A 17,266-nucleotide genomic window follows, 5' to 3' on the forward strand; every position below is an offset into this window, starting at 1 on the left:
CTCCAAATCCAGCAGCAGAGGGACATCCCAGAACACTCCTCATGGTCGCCGCTGGTTTCCCCTTTTTACAGCGTTGCCCTCTTGCACAGTCAGTGACTGGTTTCCCTCCCCCGCCTCCCGCCCGGCGGTGCCGCGCATGCCCAGTACCGCCACCAGAGGGGGCTGGAAAGTTCTAGAGGGTCCGGGCCGCGCTCAGCCGGCGCTGGGCCCGGCGCACGCGCGGAGGGCGCGCGCTCCAGAGGCCGCGGGACGCGCGCGCTGCTGCGGGGCGGGGCTCGCCGGGCAGGGCTCGCCGGGCGGCTGCGGGGGCCTGCCCGTCCCGCTCGGTTGCCGCGGTGATTGAGCTGTGGTGGTGAAACTTCTCCTGCCGGCCCTCTCGGGACACGTTTCTAGACCCTTACAGAGTCTTTCGCAAACACGTGTGAAAGTCCCGCATCTGGCACAGACCGCGCCTGTCCCGTCCCTGCAGGGGCCGCCTCGGTGCGTCCGGAGGGTCAGCGCTGCCCAGCTGGAACTCACCGATAAGCCCCACCAGAGAGATCAAGCCACCGCGCCATCCTTTGATACAAAAATCGAAGTGGGATCATACGTTTACGTCCCACCGTGGTAAATCGTGTTGCTAATTGGTACGTTATTTCATGTGGATTATGGGTCCGGGTTTGATGTCCTTCCATGGATTATGTAAATCAGCATATACACACACAAATGGCAACATTAACCGTAGTGGCATTAAAACATTTGCATTTGAAGCAATAAAAGAATTGCTGTTCCACAAGATAGTAAAAATCAAAAGTATTCCATACTACAGAAGTAAAGTGTCCTTTTAGTCATCACCTATTGACAAGCAGTTTTTTACTGCTCAGAAATGTTCCATCTTTACAAGATTTTGATTCCAATCATGGAAAAATATTTTCAGATTCTAGAAATTCATGACTTAGAATTGTTCAGGGCCAGAATTTTATTTTGTCACGTCCTGCAAAATACACTACAGATTCTCTTTACTCTTGAAATCCTACTCTTGAAATTAGTGCTGCTCAGCTAGTTTTAGTTAGATGAGAAAGAAGTGTTTTACTCTGGCAGCACAGAACGGAAAAATGGCAAGAATCAAAATGGTTATTTCCCTGACAATTAGAATAACTGCATTTGTTTTCTCCACTTTACCTTTTAATATGTAATAGACGTCCTTGAGCTAAATGATAGATGCTATTCCCCCTATACAGGATTATCCAAGGGCACGTTAGTAATATTGATTAATAAACAGGGACAAATGTTAGTGGCTAACTCATATAAGCAGACCCAGTAAGGAAAATTAGTTTATTGAATGTTTCACTGAAGCTTATAAGGAATCGATAGCAAATACTTATTTAGGAACTCAGTGTTCTAGTCATCTTTAGGGATTGCTTGGGCTATAAATAACATGAAGACTGCAATATCTTTGGGGCAGTAATTTCATTACATATTTGTTATACTTGAGGCTGCTGTATAAAGACTCCACCTAGATAAGATCTGTGGGTACTACAAAACAGATGAATACATGAAAATGAAAACATTAGAAACAAGCTACTACTATCTAAGTAGTTAATTGAAAATAATTTGTTTACTTAGTATAAAACGTGAGCTTCAGATTTTTTTTCTCATGGCATATCTGTAACATCTATTAATGTAACGTCTTATTTATAATTAAGGAACTTACTTCCTTTCAAGTTTTTCCCGTACAGACTGTGGTCCCGTCTTCTTTTCATCAAACACATGTAGGTTCTATTAATTCTAACGGGAGTTTAGCCTGTACATCAAGGCAAGACAAAACCCTTTCATGTTGAATGTTTAATTACAGTTCTTTAAAGATTTTCACGTGTGCTATAACGTGCTAATTATTTTCATACCTAACAACCACAAAACTTGGAGGGGACTAATAGAAGTTGTCGTTCCGATTAGAAAGCAGAAACCCTTAGTCTGTGCACGGAAGTTTACAAAAAGCCCAGATTCATCTAGCTTCAAAATCAGGACACAGGGGCAATATAATCATAATTAATTTTTAGAGAGCTTTTTGCATTTCATCAGTGCAACACTCATTGGTTCTCCAAACCATCAGTTATGTCTTATTTCCATGTAATAAACAAGCTGTGTTCGGGGCTTTATGGTTTCAGCCTATGTCAATGACTTGCAAACACTATATTTTGTGGTGGGCACCTTTAATTTTTTATTTTTTTCTTGTGGAATGTTGTATCCTAGGAAGTGTCACACACCAGAGTTCTTAGCAGTGGGGTGTGCACGCTCACTGACTGTTGCGGCAACCAATGATAAAAATAAAATGACAGCAAAAGTATGTAGGACTGAATGACATCTGGAGGGTATGTGAAGAGGGACAGCTCGGTGGTTCGGTAGAGGCTGAGCTGAGCTTCCCGTGTTGTTTCTGTGAAGCTGGAATGGCTGCCACTAAGCATGCGGAACAATTCAGAGAAACAATTCATCTGACTTACAGGCTACCTTCTGCTATTGCCTCATTTTTGGGCTGCAAGAAGGGTACAGGGTATTTGAGGCTTTCTGGGGTCCAGGATCTTCTCCTTGCTGCTTTCATCGAAAGGGCATTAAAGGGTCTCCAAGCACTCAGATGTACATCTGCTACGTGATCTGTGTCCAGATGTCCCCAAACCATGTTAGAAGAGGTGTTGTAGAGTATGTGTTGGTAGACTGGCTCTACATAGTCCTCTATGTAGAAGAGAGACCTGGATGGTCTTTCGGAGTACATTACAAATTACGATGCACTTCGCGTAATTCGTGGGAAGCACTGCTATTTGGATAGCATTGTAGGCCAAAACACTCTGGCCGAACAGTTGCTAGGCTCGGAATTGAGACAAAGGTGACCTGCTAACAAAAGATCTGATACCTGCACCCACTCAGTGACAACATGAACTAGACCGAGGCATTTTGAAAACTGCCATGTGCTGGAGGAAGTGCAAAGTGAGGATTAACTCACTTTGCAGATATGCAACTTCATCACACAGGCTTGATAAAGCCTTTTACTGGATGAAACTAATTCCTTCTGCATAAATCCTAGAAGCCTTTCGGCAGTGGCTGATAGAGGTAGGAGAGCAGGGCAGAAAAGATGGCTCTGTCCTAACAGCATGGAAGGCTGCAGGAAACAACACAAGAATTAGGACTGCCCTATGGCTACACATCAGATCTGATCAAATCTCATCCAACTGTAGCTTTGCTCATTGTTGTAGGTGGTAATGTACCAGGTTCGGAAGCTAAGGATTATAAAAACACACAGTAGGTGACTGCGTCCCTCTATTTTCACTTGGAAGGGCCATGATAAAACGGAATAACCATTTACTCTCACTGTGTGGGTTCCCTTGCCCACCTCCCTCACAAAGCAAGGGGTAAGCAGTCAAAAGGACCTCCTCCTCGGTCAGCAGGCTCAGCCAACGAGCAGCCCCAGCACTACCTAATCAAACATTTGAGCACCATGGTCTCAGAATCTGTACAGACTGTGAAGGGCATTTGTTATGTTTGTGAAATTGCTTGTACCTACAGCTGGCAATTTTTAGCTGTGGATTTGCTCTAGAGAACTTGTCCCTCAGAGTGAAGTCACAGGAAATTTGCACGTTGACATCGGCAGGAACAGCACTGGTTCTAAAGCGGGAATAGTAAGGATTATATATATTATTGTTATTTGACCAAGTGTTGTTAGACTGAATTCCCATGTGTCTGTCCCAATGGGAAGCCTTTTCCCCTCACCTGTAGTACCTCGTCTCTTCCCCAGTTGAGGCTCCAATTATTTATTTTCAGCCTTTTGGAATCTGTAGCTAATCTAAAAGCAAATATATCCTTTGATTTTGTTTCTGTGTGAGAGCAAATCTGGGAAGCTAAATGTTGACCAGATTTTTAACTGCCAAAACTCATAACATTTTAAAACATCGACATAAGGGAAAGGAATAGGAAACCATCAGGACATACCCCTTAACCATGCTGGAAAGCGTTTGGGTTGCAGAAAACAGATCCAAACTCCTCTCCTCACAGTGAATGGGCCTTATCTCTTCACGCAGGAAGGCTAGATACAAGGGACTTCGGAAGACTGCAAGATCTGTGATAGCATGAAAGAAATTGCTAAAGGGATGCTCGAGCTGATTAGAATTACTAAAATATCTTTTCATATCTAGACAGTAGTTACTCTGTAACTGCTGCATCCACAAAACCATTTGCAAAACAAGGCCTTGTAGTCCACAAATTAAATGAGGCCCTGTGCTATGTTTTGATAAAATCTCTGGGCAGTCTGAACTCTGCTACACAGACAGTCTGGCCAGCCTTCACCATCTGACGCCATCTCACAGTCCCTAGACCTCCACCTCTACATGGGACCACTGCCATCTCATCCTCTGGAAGACAAGTAGAAAGCAAAACACTCTTCTTTCACCACCATGCCTGCCATTTCCACTAGCAAGGACAGTCCCTTCTTTTGAAGTTTGATTTACAGGTGCTATAAAGCCATTGTGCTGACTGCATGTCAGTCTCCAAGGAAACTAGTAGCATATATATTCCAGAAGCATCCCTAGATGAAAAGAAGTGTTATTAAAAGTGTTCTCAGCATAACCCCTGCTATGAGAAGGAGCAGAGTTCAAGGTCTTCTGTTGAATGGTTGAAGGATGCTGTGTTCAAATAGAATGCTCTTAAGGAAATAATAGCAGGTCAAGCTGGGGATCTGGCTGTTGTACAGTCTCCAGTTCTGAAAGAGTCAGAAATTGAAAAATAATCTATGTGAAGCTTTAGAAAGATTTGCTATTCTTTTATAATTCAGCCTAATTTTAGGTTGGCATCTCCTCTGTATACTTAAGTATTAGCACTTTCTGTAATACATTGCCTTTTTGCGGCTATTACGCTTCTCAGCCCAACCTGTATCAGCTTGCACATCTCTACTTTGAAGTTGATGCTCAAATAGGTTTGTATATCACTCTTTTAAAGGACTGAACAGAAGCACAAGGTAGCCAGGCTGCAGTCCTCCCTGCTCCCCGGTGCCAAGCAGCTGGGTGCCCCACAGCTGGGATGGGTGCTCTGCGCAGTTGCTGGGAAAGACATCCCATGAGAACGTGCGCTTCCATGATCGTTAAAAACTGTCTGTGGCATTTTCAGAGTGTGTGCGCTGAGAGCAACATCTTACTTGAATTTTAAATAATGAAATAAATTCCCTTTCTCCTCTAAATTCCCTGGTAAGTTCCCATCTGAATAATATATGTTTTCCTTTTTTGTTTTAAACCTGTAAGGATATTATTTATTCAGTCCTAGTGGAAGCTTTATCCAGGAGGAGCCGAACCAACCCTATTCTAAAGTTTAAGTTACTAAAGCACTGGGGGAACATGTGAAATCAAAGGTATTACATAATATACGAGAGTCTCATTATGTTGCTGTAGTTCTGACTGCCAGAAACATAGCTGCTCAATATTGAAACTCATTTTCTCTTTTATGGCACAGTTCAGTATAACCAAACACAAATAAATGGAACAAAAGACTAAATCAAACAAAGCAAATAAAAAGAGCAAGAGAGCACTGCCAATAATGTGCAGTTTCGTTCCCAGCTTGGATCCAAGTGGACCATGATCATTCCAAGCATTTGCACAAAACAGTTTAATTTCACTTTATGAAGGAGTTTCACTTTCATAACGCTCTCTGCCTGAGTGTGTATCTGAACAGACACTTACAGCTACAAGAAAACATTTGAAGACTCAAGAAGGAAGATTTAGGCGTTCGCAAAGCTCAAATCTGATCCTCAGTAAAGAAATGGAACTGGCTGGGAGAAGAAAAGGGATAAAGGCATTTTACAGGGGAAGAACAACTGAAGTAACTAAAATGATATTGCTTGCAATTCTTGTTTTATTTTTCTGTTTAAATCAGAAAAGCAGCATGTGATGGAGTTAAGTTCTCATTTGTCCCTGTTGTACTGCTTATCTTCACCTTTCCTACCTATGCATCCTTAGGATGCCCATAAACTTCAACTGCAGTCATTGTAATGGACAGAGAAAACGAAGCGTAAAATTGGAATATAACATCATAGCCGATCTGTTATTTCCTACAGCAGTTCTATCAAATCCAGAAATGAAACGACTGTAAGCTTGGCAGCAAGTAACAGAAGAAGAGTTATACCTGTGTCGTGGTTCAGCCCCAGTCGGCAACTAAACACCACGCAGCCACTCGCTCACTCCCCCCACCCCTGTGGGACGGGGGAGAGAATCGGAAGAGCAAAAGCAAAAGGAAAAAAACTTGTGGGTTGAGATAAGAACAGTTTAATAATTAAAATAAAATAATAATGATAATAATAAGGGGAAAAAAAACCAGAAACACAAATGACACAACCACTCGCCACCCGCCAACTGACGCTGCTGGTCCCCGAGCCATGATTGCCCCTTCCCTCCCCCGGCCAGATCCTCCCAGTTAACCTACTGGGCATGACGTTACATGATATGGAATGTCCCTCTGGCCAGTTTGAATCTGCTCTCTTAGCTGTGCCCCCTCCCCTCCCGGCTGCTTGTGCTCCCAGCAGAGCCTGGGAAGCTGGAAAAGCCCTTGACTAGTACAAGCACTGCCCAGCAACAACCAAAACATCGGTGTGTTATCAGCATTGTTTTAATACTAAGTCCAAAGCACAGCACCGCACCAGCTGCAGGGAAGAACATTAACTGTCTCCCAGCTAAAACCAGCAAAATATTCGTTTGCCAAATACCAATCGTACATACACCCTAACCTGGCTTATATTTTCTCCTCAGAACTGGCAGTAGGACGAAATAGTATTGACAAGACAGCCTTGCTAGTACTTGCTTCTAAATCGCCTACCTTGTGGGACATCAACTGCAGCTATCATTGCATTACTCTTTCATTATGAAATAGGATTTAACGCAGCATTGTGCAACATGAGAATGTTTTCAAATCCTTATCCTACCCTTCTGCATTTCTTATTGAATTTGCCCTGCATTTCCCCTATCAGTAGACCTTTGTTATTTGATGCTAAAACGTTTTAGGTAAACACAGATATATTTCCCTATTAATTTCCACATCCCATGGGAAAACCAGATTAAATTTACAACACTCTACCAAACGTTAACATTTCATGTGACAGGATATGCCCAAAAGCATGTATACAAAGCGGACAGCAGAAACACTCTGCCAGAGACATAATAGCAGAAAGAAAATGGAAACCCTTTTTAGCATGATTTGCAGTATCTTTTCTCCTTTCCTTAAAAAAAAAATTGCAACAGAAGAGACAGCTGATGAGAGTTTGATGTTCAGATACATAACAGCATCAATGTATAGCATTTTCCTTGACAGAAACCACAAGTCTATTTTAGCACAGAAAACACAGAGAATACCCCACGTGCTTGCTTAGAATCATGCCCTGGTGGGGAAAGCACAGGAGATCGGGTGTTTGTAAGGGCCTACCTAGCAGAATAGCAAATACTTTCATAGAATTTGCATGTTCCTCCTCTATCCAAAAGGTGATCAAGCCATCAAATGTCAAAGGAATAAAAGAGCAATATGCAAATTTACCAAACTCAAAATCTCAGGTCTCTAGTGAGGGAGACAAACAGGGAGCAGAAGGCAATTTTCACCACCTGGAAAGGATGCAGATTTAGGTCAATATCAGAAAAACTCCTTGTAACAGGATGAAGAACTAAAAGTGGTATTATTAGCTGTAGGCTCGGTATAAGGCACTTGCCAAAGCAAACAATACAAGCAATCTACAGAACCCAACGATAGTTAATTTTCAAAGAAACCACAAATAGGTTATATCAAATTATCCCTTTTAAGATTAACATTTTAAAATGCTTGATGGTTTTATGTGGAGAAGCGCATGAGATGAGTGTTTCAAATTGTAGTGACAAAAATATAACGAGAACAGATTTCATTTTCTGCTATCGTGTTAGAAAACAGCCTGTGCAAAACAATACTAGGGGGATAATTCCTGTTCCTCCAGGCATCTGACCGTGCCGTATCTACCCACCAGCCTGCCTTTCAAGTGCAAGAGAACATCTTGTTTGCATTCAAATCTGAAAGACCTGAGAAGAACCCAAACCGCTTTGTAGGTGAGTTAACTTATACTTAAACCATTTAGTTAATAAGTTCAGCCCTTCTCCATGCACTTGGCAGTTAAAGGAAAATAAACATCTGTTGCAGTTCTGTTGCTAGTTCAAACAGCAAAGCATTAGTGCTTGACCAGATATTGGCACAGCACTGATGCTGAAAATCTAACAAGAGACGCTTTGATCGGATAACTTAAGCAAATGCTTAACAACACTCATTAAGCTGCCAGTAAAGCAGGATATAACAACAAAATAGATTGGGTAATGTATCTTGATTAATCATACAATTTAAATTTTTTCATTGTTGAATTGAAATGAAGGAATGAAACAGACTTCACAGCTACACCAGTAATTGTGCACAGCAGTCATAAAGCAGGGATTATAAGGTTACGGATAATTTGAGAATAATGTGAAATTACTTCAGGAGGTAGGCTAGGCTGTTTTTTTCTGGTTTGGATCAGGCTACTTAGAGAACCGTCATACCGGATCCTGAGAATGGAGACATGCATGTTACTAATATAAAATTCATTCTCAACTCACTAGAATAGAGGACAACATTCATATGTTACCTGAACATTGAATATTTGTCTTCCTTTTTATCTTAATTGTGCAACATATCAAACAATAGGTCTAATACTTAAACAAAAGGGAAATAAAACAATCCTAGGAAAAGTCATGTGTTTGGTATGAATATCTGCTGGGCTCTACCGAGATGCTTGGTTTTACTGACACTTCCCACCACAGTTCCTCAAAACTGACACATTAATTATTTAGGTTAAGAGTATCACCAGTTCAAATATATTTATTTTCCTTATTTTGTGTCTGTTTACATAAGTTACACATCCTGACCAAACCAATTTGCTCAGTAAGTGATAACACTGGCTTCCAGAAAACAGATGTTAACATGCAGACTATCTTTCATTTAGTCCCAAGATTTTCAAAGGTTGGAAGAATGATCATAGGATCTGATTAATTTTTGAAATTAGCTGTTTATTCTCAAAGAAATCACAATTAAAATTATACCTTTGCCTGCTGCAAGTATTACTAAATGGAGTTCCTCCTCTCCAACTTGGTGAAAGGCAGACTAAGTGCACTGGGCAGCCCGTACAACTCAAGAACATGATTCCTGCCACACCAAGTCAAGTCTCATGGATTTAAGCAGGACCAGAAGTGCTCTTCCACTGGGAAACACACTCTCAGAAAACATTACTCCTTTCTCCTCCTTCTGGACCCATCAAGCCCGCGTATGAAATAGCCTGTCTATTTCAGCACAAAATCATTCAAGCTGAACAGAACAACTTCTGAGGACCAAATAAACATGTTACACAAATGAAGATCAAACCAAATCCGCTGCTGCATTTCCTTTTGCTTCCAAGCATTAACCTTCGCTCTTTCCAATTCAGCCTAAAACATCTTCCTTGGTGAGGCAAAAATGTCTGATCCTGCCAACTTCACTATGCCAAGTCAGTTGAAGACAAACGGCTTTTCATTTTTTTCCCCATGAAAAAATACTTCCCCTGTGATCAGCAAAGTTAGGAAACACTAGACTGTAAGTAGTGGCACAATGTTCCCCACAGCTCAGAAAATACACCACATCCCACACTTGTGCTGTAATCACTTGTCCATACCGGCAGGTATGACAGATCTGATTTCCATAGCTGAGCAAAGGAAAGGAAGGCTGATATCATCAGCATATCATTTCCATTTGTCAACAGAAACAGGGCTGTGATTCACATCTTTGCAATGGGAAACCAATGTTACTAACCATTTCAGAAGCTGAGATACTATTCATGAATACCTGAAAAGTAGATTTCCCATAGGATTTTTTTCCCTCCTGTCTGCATTTCAGTAACTTGAAATGGGCTCCTTATGTGTATATTTTTTTACCTCTGTTGGGATTTCTTTTAAGCAAACATTTTAAAACATTTTGTTCATCTGTTGAAACCTACTATTTCCTGACAGAAAACACCATATGACAAAATACAACTCCTATTTGAGAAGGCACATTAGTGAAATGTGCAGTGTTACCATATTTTTGATGTAACATTGAAGCACAATGTTAAGATCTTTCAGATTAACACAAGCTTTAATTGAAATTAGAAAAGGAGGAACCTAAGCACGTATAATGCGTTAGGATTCAAAAAGGTTGCTTCTAGATCACCACTTATAAGTCATCTAAGGTAGACACATCCCAACATCTAATTGTATTTCTATTTCAGTATTTTTTATAAAATTATTTCCACTTCATGTTTACTACTTATTTATCTTTGCTCTTATTGCTTAAACATATTTTACCGCTCCCTTGTCACCTACAAGAGAAGGAGAGGAGAATAAAAGCTGTCACTACAAAAACTTCCGTGACCTCTCAATTTACAAACAGCCACATCCTCAATTTTACACTTCATTGATGTTCCAGGTGGTGTTAACAGGCGCTTCTGATGGGTGCACAGCTATTGCACGGTTAGCTTTATTCCCTGACCTACACGTTTGCAACCGTGGCCCAACAAACTTCTAACACAGCCTAAGTACAAAAGAGCTTTTGTTCCCAGATCACAAGCACCAGTCATGACAAAAGGAGTCCGCTCTAATCCTGTCCAAGGAATCAGAGCGTTATGACAAATTTTCTGTACGGACCTGCAGCACCTTGCCCACTTGTGCAGAAAGTGGAAATTTTGCTTTTTTCTCCTTAGAACAAAATAAAATGGAGTGGTGGTTGACATCCATGTGACACCTGGGAGACTGGGGTTAACCCGGGACGTAGGAGAGCTCCAAGGGTATCAGTGGGGCGTGGGCAGGGTGCTTGTCGGGGACTCGGGGGAATGGCAAAAGTCACAGCGCACGGGTCTCCCACGCACCGGGTGGGCACCTCAGCTCCTCCCTATGGGCTGGCTACGCTTCTTTCCCCTCTGTGGACTTTACTACGCTGCCAGACATTTAAGAGTTAAGCGATGCAATAAATCTTCATGCCAGTGGTGCGCTTCCCTAGTTACACAAAGCTCCAAAAATCTATCCAGAAATTAAATAAATTCAGCTAGAAATATACTAAACTTTGGATGACGTGATTTATCCATTTTATCAGTATCAAAACCCCACAGGCTGCGTTTTGTTTAATGGCAAGGTATTTAACGTTGGTTTGCATTTGCACTCTGTTATTAAGTCTAACTGAATAATTAGATATATTTTTTGCAAATAAAGAAACTGAGGCAAAGGGTTTACCCATCCAAGATACACATAAGGACTGTGAACGGGTTATTAACACAACTCTTACATACCAACGTGTTGTCATTCCTGCAGATTTTCACCTCACAAAGCATACTCCTGCATAAGAAATGTATTTGAGATACCATCCATGTGACTATTTCCTCTCCAGCAACAAATATAACATACCCTTTCTGCATCATGCATGATGCATTTTATTCAAATTAGCACATCATCATCATCATGCAAATTGGATCAATCTGAGCCATCCATCTGTCACTAAAATTTAGGGGTATATTCTCAACATCATGTGTAAGGAGTTACGCATGCAAATTCCTGCACATCAAAATGATTCAATACCCAGAAGAATATTACGATACTAAGAATTATAGCCAACGTGGCACTCCTGTGTACGCAATGTTCCACGCTTCCCAGGCATTTTGCTCGATGCCTGAGAAGTAGGAAAGAAGACACTGAACAGAGAAGCCAAATAAATGAAAAAATCACAAACGGGTTTTTTTTTCAGCATCGAACTGTAACTGCCATTCCCACACCCAAAACTTGCTAAATCAGGTAATTAATACAAAGGGTAATAATATTTGTAATAGCAGGTACAAAAACATCTGTTTTAGGCAATCAAGTTCTTGCTGTAGGCTGGTCTCTTAAAACATGCAAAAATTACCTCTGGCAACCGCCAAGCACAAGAACTCCTTTAATAATTCATAATGATCTAATGAACACCTTTCATCTGACTCAGAAATTTCTTTCAAGTCTACTCCAAGTCACGATCGTGCCTTTGTATGTTTGTTACTTTCTTGGACTCGTGAGCATTTTGTTTGGTTTCGTTTTGTTTCATTTTGTTTTGTTTTGGCTGGAGGAAATCTGTGACACTGAGAGGGTGGAATTAGTGTTTTCCTCTGTCCAAATCCTTGCTACGTTTTGTTCCTGAGGAAAATGGGATTCTGACTGCCTGACGGTCGATGGGATGGTTTCCCAGTTAGGAGACCAGGCTGAGAAGTTGTGGCGGAGAGAGGAAGGAGGAGCTGGGAAATATCCACTTCCTAGTTTACGTGTGAGTGTTGTGTTCGCTGAAGACAACAACAACCACCACAAACCCCAGCCCCAGCCCAGCCCTCCCCCAAAGCCAATGATTTCTCAAAGGGAGGAGTTTTTAAAAAACTTTTACCTTTTCATTCCAGGCACTGCGGGAGCTCTATTTGCTAGAAGCCGTTGAAGAAATCTACAAACATGCAATTGTATCCCTCTGAGTTATTTCTATTACACCTTCAGTATACGCGCATCGGTGTTCTGAAATGTTTGTCACCTATGTGTTCCATACATTTTCTAATTTATGCTTCAAACACACTGCAGGTGAACACGTTTAGTTAAGAATTAAGTCATAGACAGAAGCATTGTTTTATTTCTTTGTACTGTAGATTTTTTAGGAATTTTTAAAATGTTTTGTTGCAAAGTCTTTTCTGATATGAGAGAACAGGTTTACTAAGCAATGTTAAAGGTAGAAAGCTCCCTGAGATCTTCTCAAAATGTAAACTGTTTTTCATTTTTGAAGCACCCACAGCTGTAGCAAACGGCTGCTTCCTAGAGCAATGCACTAAAACGTGCTGCTTCAGAGCAAAAGGATTTCTGACAGCGGTTTACCAGGACCTGATTTTGCTGAAATCATCCATTTTCCAGGACAGCTAAGAGGGCTTGCATTTGTTCTCTTAAAAGTGCAGGCACACAGAATAATAAACAGAGAGAAGAGAAAAGTAATTGGGCAGAAACTGAATTTTTAAGCTGCCGAAATACCCTGTGCTACTTTGGTTGTTTGTTGCCTGACCCGAGAGGGGAGCCTAGAGAGCAAGGGTTTGAAAAGCTGTTGCACCCCGGAGCTCTCTGATGAGAATACACCCCCCAAACCAGCTGTCAGAAAGAGAAGGGGACACTGCCGATGAGTGATCCACATACTGGTTTAAATCCAGTTTTAATCATTCAGAGCTAAGCTGTGTTGTAAGGACGCCCTAATTTCAATTGTTTTGTATTCACTGGAAAGGAGAGGAAAAACCAGCTGTAGAACTTGTTTGCTTTAATAATCGAGCATTGGCCGTTCCCGTGTTTTGAATGTCCAGCCGGTGGCTCCAGTGACTAAAGAGGGAGCCTGAGTTTCCAACGGAACTGTTTAAATATCGAAAGGCAACCTTCCTGAATGCCTTAGAGAAATCAGAGAGTCTGTCTTTCTGGTTATTTATTCAGAATGCAATTTTGTTGTTAGGGCCTGACTATCTTCAGGTTGCAACAGCATAAAATGGCAAGACTAGTCCATGAGTATTTTCTGCGTCCTACCACTATTATATTCTTATTTCACTTTATTATTTATTAATATTATATTAATAAGAGTAATATTATTATTTCATGTGATAAATTGTTGGTCTTGCAAATTTATTAGCCTTAATTAGATACCTGATATCAGACAATTTACTTGCTGCTAGACGTCATACATTCCTTTCCAAATAAAACAGAAACTTCAGCCGACTCCTTCACAGCTGCCTTTGCCATCCCTTGGAGTCTCGTTAAGTTTATTCAAGGTTTTTGGCTTCTAGACCACAAGGACTATGAAGTAAGTATGTGACAGTTTAGTTAGGCAAACATTGCAGTACAACGCTATGATCTATAAAATGACTTCAAAAAATCGGTGCTTAGCTAATAATGGTGATAAAACATTGGAAGCTTTTTTTGTAATCCTGCTTCAGCAGCACCTTCAGCAATACGTGACGATCTGCAATTTGGTTTTAATTACGTTGACAGGAAATGGATTAAGACAATGAAGAAGTCAACATTAATAATGCTTGACACATGAATTGCCAAATCCGTCTGTTCAGGTTGTTTTCAGCAGAGCAGTCGAGCACTTTCTCAAAAGCAGTGGTTTGGGTACTTTAAATATTAAACTACCATCCTGGCAGCAAGATTTGAGACAGAAGACCGCAAAAGTGACTTTTCAATCTAATTCATGTTCCTTCTGATGCTAAAGGTTGTTTGTTGCCTGTCACGATGTCAGTATAACCTGTTTGCCTGGGAGAATAACTTGCATTTATAAAAGGTGATGTTTGCATATGGAGATTTGGTGATCCTAGAAAAGTGAGAATCACTCTTTTCAAAAGACTCCCTTTGTTCTGTACGGCTCACTGAATTTTTTTTCCTGCAGATACTTCAGGATTTATATTTACCTGTCCTGTATCAAGTCCTTCATTAGTCATCATCTAAGTTTATTTAACAGACATTCACCCTTACTGAAGACACTTTTGAATAGTTTTGTGTGTGTGTCTATATATTTTAATAAACCTGATCTCTACCTTCTGCAGAACTCCCTGGCCCTGCGCATTGAACCAGCTGCAATCAAACCTGTGTCGTGGCAAGACGTGAGAATTCTTCAGTCCCTCATGTGCCAAGGAGAGCATAGGCGAGCCCTCAGATACACACAGGTTATGAAGCTATCGGTCTCCAGCTGTAGCGAAGTGCAGCTTTTCCTCACTGTGCTGTTGTCCAATAGGTAAAGAAATATCTGCCACCATTTTGGCATCCAAATACTGTGAGAGGTGGAGAACAAACACTAGAAATCACAATCCCCTAAATTTCCTTTAAACTTTGAATACAACATTTGTGGGGCATCTTTTTGGTGATACTATTAATATGCCTTTATGTCTCAAAAAATGAATTACAGGTGCATGGTGGAGGCTTGAGGTCTGCTGCAGGAACACACCACTAAGTTAAAGGTGGAAGAGCTATTAAAAGACATGTATGACATCTCTCAGGGGATGGGACTAGTGGAAGACTTCCTGAAGCTGCCTTTCACAGATGCCAAACAAGTAAGTGTGGGCAAGAAAAAAATCTTATTCCCCTCTTTGCCAAGAGAAGAAGCAGTATCATCATATATGTTTTAAAATGTGTTATTTCTCGTAGAAGTGTTTGGAGAAATTTTTACGGACTCATGAAATTCTTTTAGTCCAGCATCTGCAGCGTGCCAGCTGTATGGCAGCACTACGGCTGAACCAGGCGATGAACGTTCATCTCATGCTAAGTGTAAAAGTTCTGCCAAGTGTGCCAGTTTCTCTCAGGGGTTACTAACTGGTTTTACCAGTACTCAATAAGAATCCTGCTTTCTTTATCACACCATTCTTTGAAACACTTGGAATAAGCCTCTATACCTTACATTACAGCTGAACCTAAAAGCTGAACAAAAGACGTCACTACTCCAAAGCTACCCTTTGAAGTTGGAAATTCAATGTTACAGGCTGTTGTTGACTCCACTTCAATTTGTTTGTTTGTGTCTGAGGATTAAATAAGTATCTTTCCTGTCAGCTACTCTTGCCATTCAGTTATCCACAGACCTACATTATGTAGGGTTTGGATTATTGGATGTTGTTTGGGTCACTGTGGAATGAAGAGTGTGTTGTATGTCATCTCTTGTATCTCGCACGCAGCTCTGGGTGCCAATCCACAGGCAAAATTTGCACCGTGGGGTGTTCTTTTTATTATTTCCTGAAGTTATAGCGCGAGGTCTGCAATTCCACAGCTTTCATTCTACCACTTTTAGGACAGAAATTCCTACCTAACTTCTGTATCTCAAAATAGCCAGGTCAAATTTTGCGTTATGTGAACTTCTGTTGTGGTTCTGTGATACATTTGCTGTTTTCCGGAACCAGATTTTTCCAGGGAAGCAAACTTATAGGGTGATTTTGGAAGGTTAGGGCCTGCATTTGAAAGCTTTAATCCAGGGGGAAGGGGTGTGTAGGTAGCTTTCTCTTCCTCATTTTAATACGCACTTCCTTTTGTCCAACGTAACCCGCCGTTGCCCTGGAGATTCAGTCACCTGGGGCAGTGGCGTTTCAGGAAAAACAAGGGCAAGGCTGCTGTTTTGTCAGCCACGTGAAACTTGTGGGTGCTGACAAGTGTGTCAGAATGAGGTTCTGCAGAGTGCGGGAATGGTTTTAACTTAAAGTTGTAGGTTCTGTTATTATTCTAGTCTTGCTCCCACTTGGCTAAAAATTCCGGGTAAAGCTGGTGTGCGCTAATGGGCAGAACCTGCTGCTGTTCTGTGCAGTGGGTGTATTTTGCTGCACCTGTAGAGGAAACGTATTCACTAACTTGAAATAGCACCGAGAGATCCGTGCAATGAACTTGAAATTAGTTAACTTCTTGCCTAGATTCTTACCTAGATTCTTCAAGAATCTAGGTGACAGAGAGTTCTGTCACCTTGGGGTCCAGGTGCTTGAGTCACTGAGGACAGGGCAGAGCTCCCCTCCTGGCCTTCCCTGCACCGGGGTGGTAGGGCAGGGGGCAGAGCGTGGGCTGGGTACAGCTATGCCTTGCCCCTTGCTCCTGAGAAACGCTTCAGGGGCAGAGGAACAGGTCAGGGCCATTTGGGGCATTCCTGAGCAGCAGCCTTCAAGTAATTCATTTGTCCCACCTGCTCCTCCTGGCCAGGGAAGGGGATAGGTAGGTCTGGCATACTCTGGAGGGGATGCCTGGGGTCTCTGCAGATAGGTGGGTATCAGCTCTGCTCTCTTTCCTTCTCTTGCAGCCCTTCAGCTCTTGGAGAAAGACGCCGAACCCTCAGTCTCGTCCCTGGCAGCTCAGACCGTGCTGATCCTGAGATCTCCAAGGGAGCAGCCAACATCGGGATGGACCCTGTGGGCGCTGTGCTGATGGCTCTGCACAGCCAGGCAGCGGTGAAACTCTCTTCAAGAAAATTGATGTCTTTGCCTCAAGCTGGAACCACAAGCCCAAGGCCATGGTGTCCTTCACAGGGGAACCACCGTGAGCATGCTGAGCAGACAGCATTCCTCTGGGCCTCTACCACTATGTGCGGGACAGCTCGCCCCTCGGCACACCCTGGCCCCATTATCGGTTTAGCATGTCACCCCTCTGTTAGGCTTTCCCTCAGAAGAAGGCCTGTTTGTTCACCTCCCATGGAAGTCTTCTCTCTCTGGGCAGGCAGAGGG

The sequence above is a fragment of the Phalacrocorax aristotelis genome, unplaced genomic scaffold (genome assembly GCF_949628215.1).
Source record: "Phalacrocorax aristotelis unplaced genomic scaffold, bGulAri2.1 scaffold_57, whole genome shotgun sequence".
Classification (NCBI taxonomy): domain Eukaryota; kingdom Metazoa; phylum Chordata; class Aves; order Suliformes; family Phalacrocoracidae; genus Phalacrocorax; species Phalacrocorax aristotelis.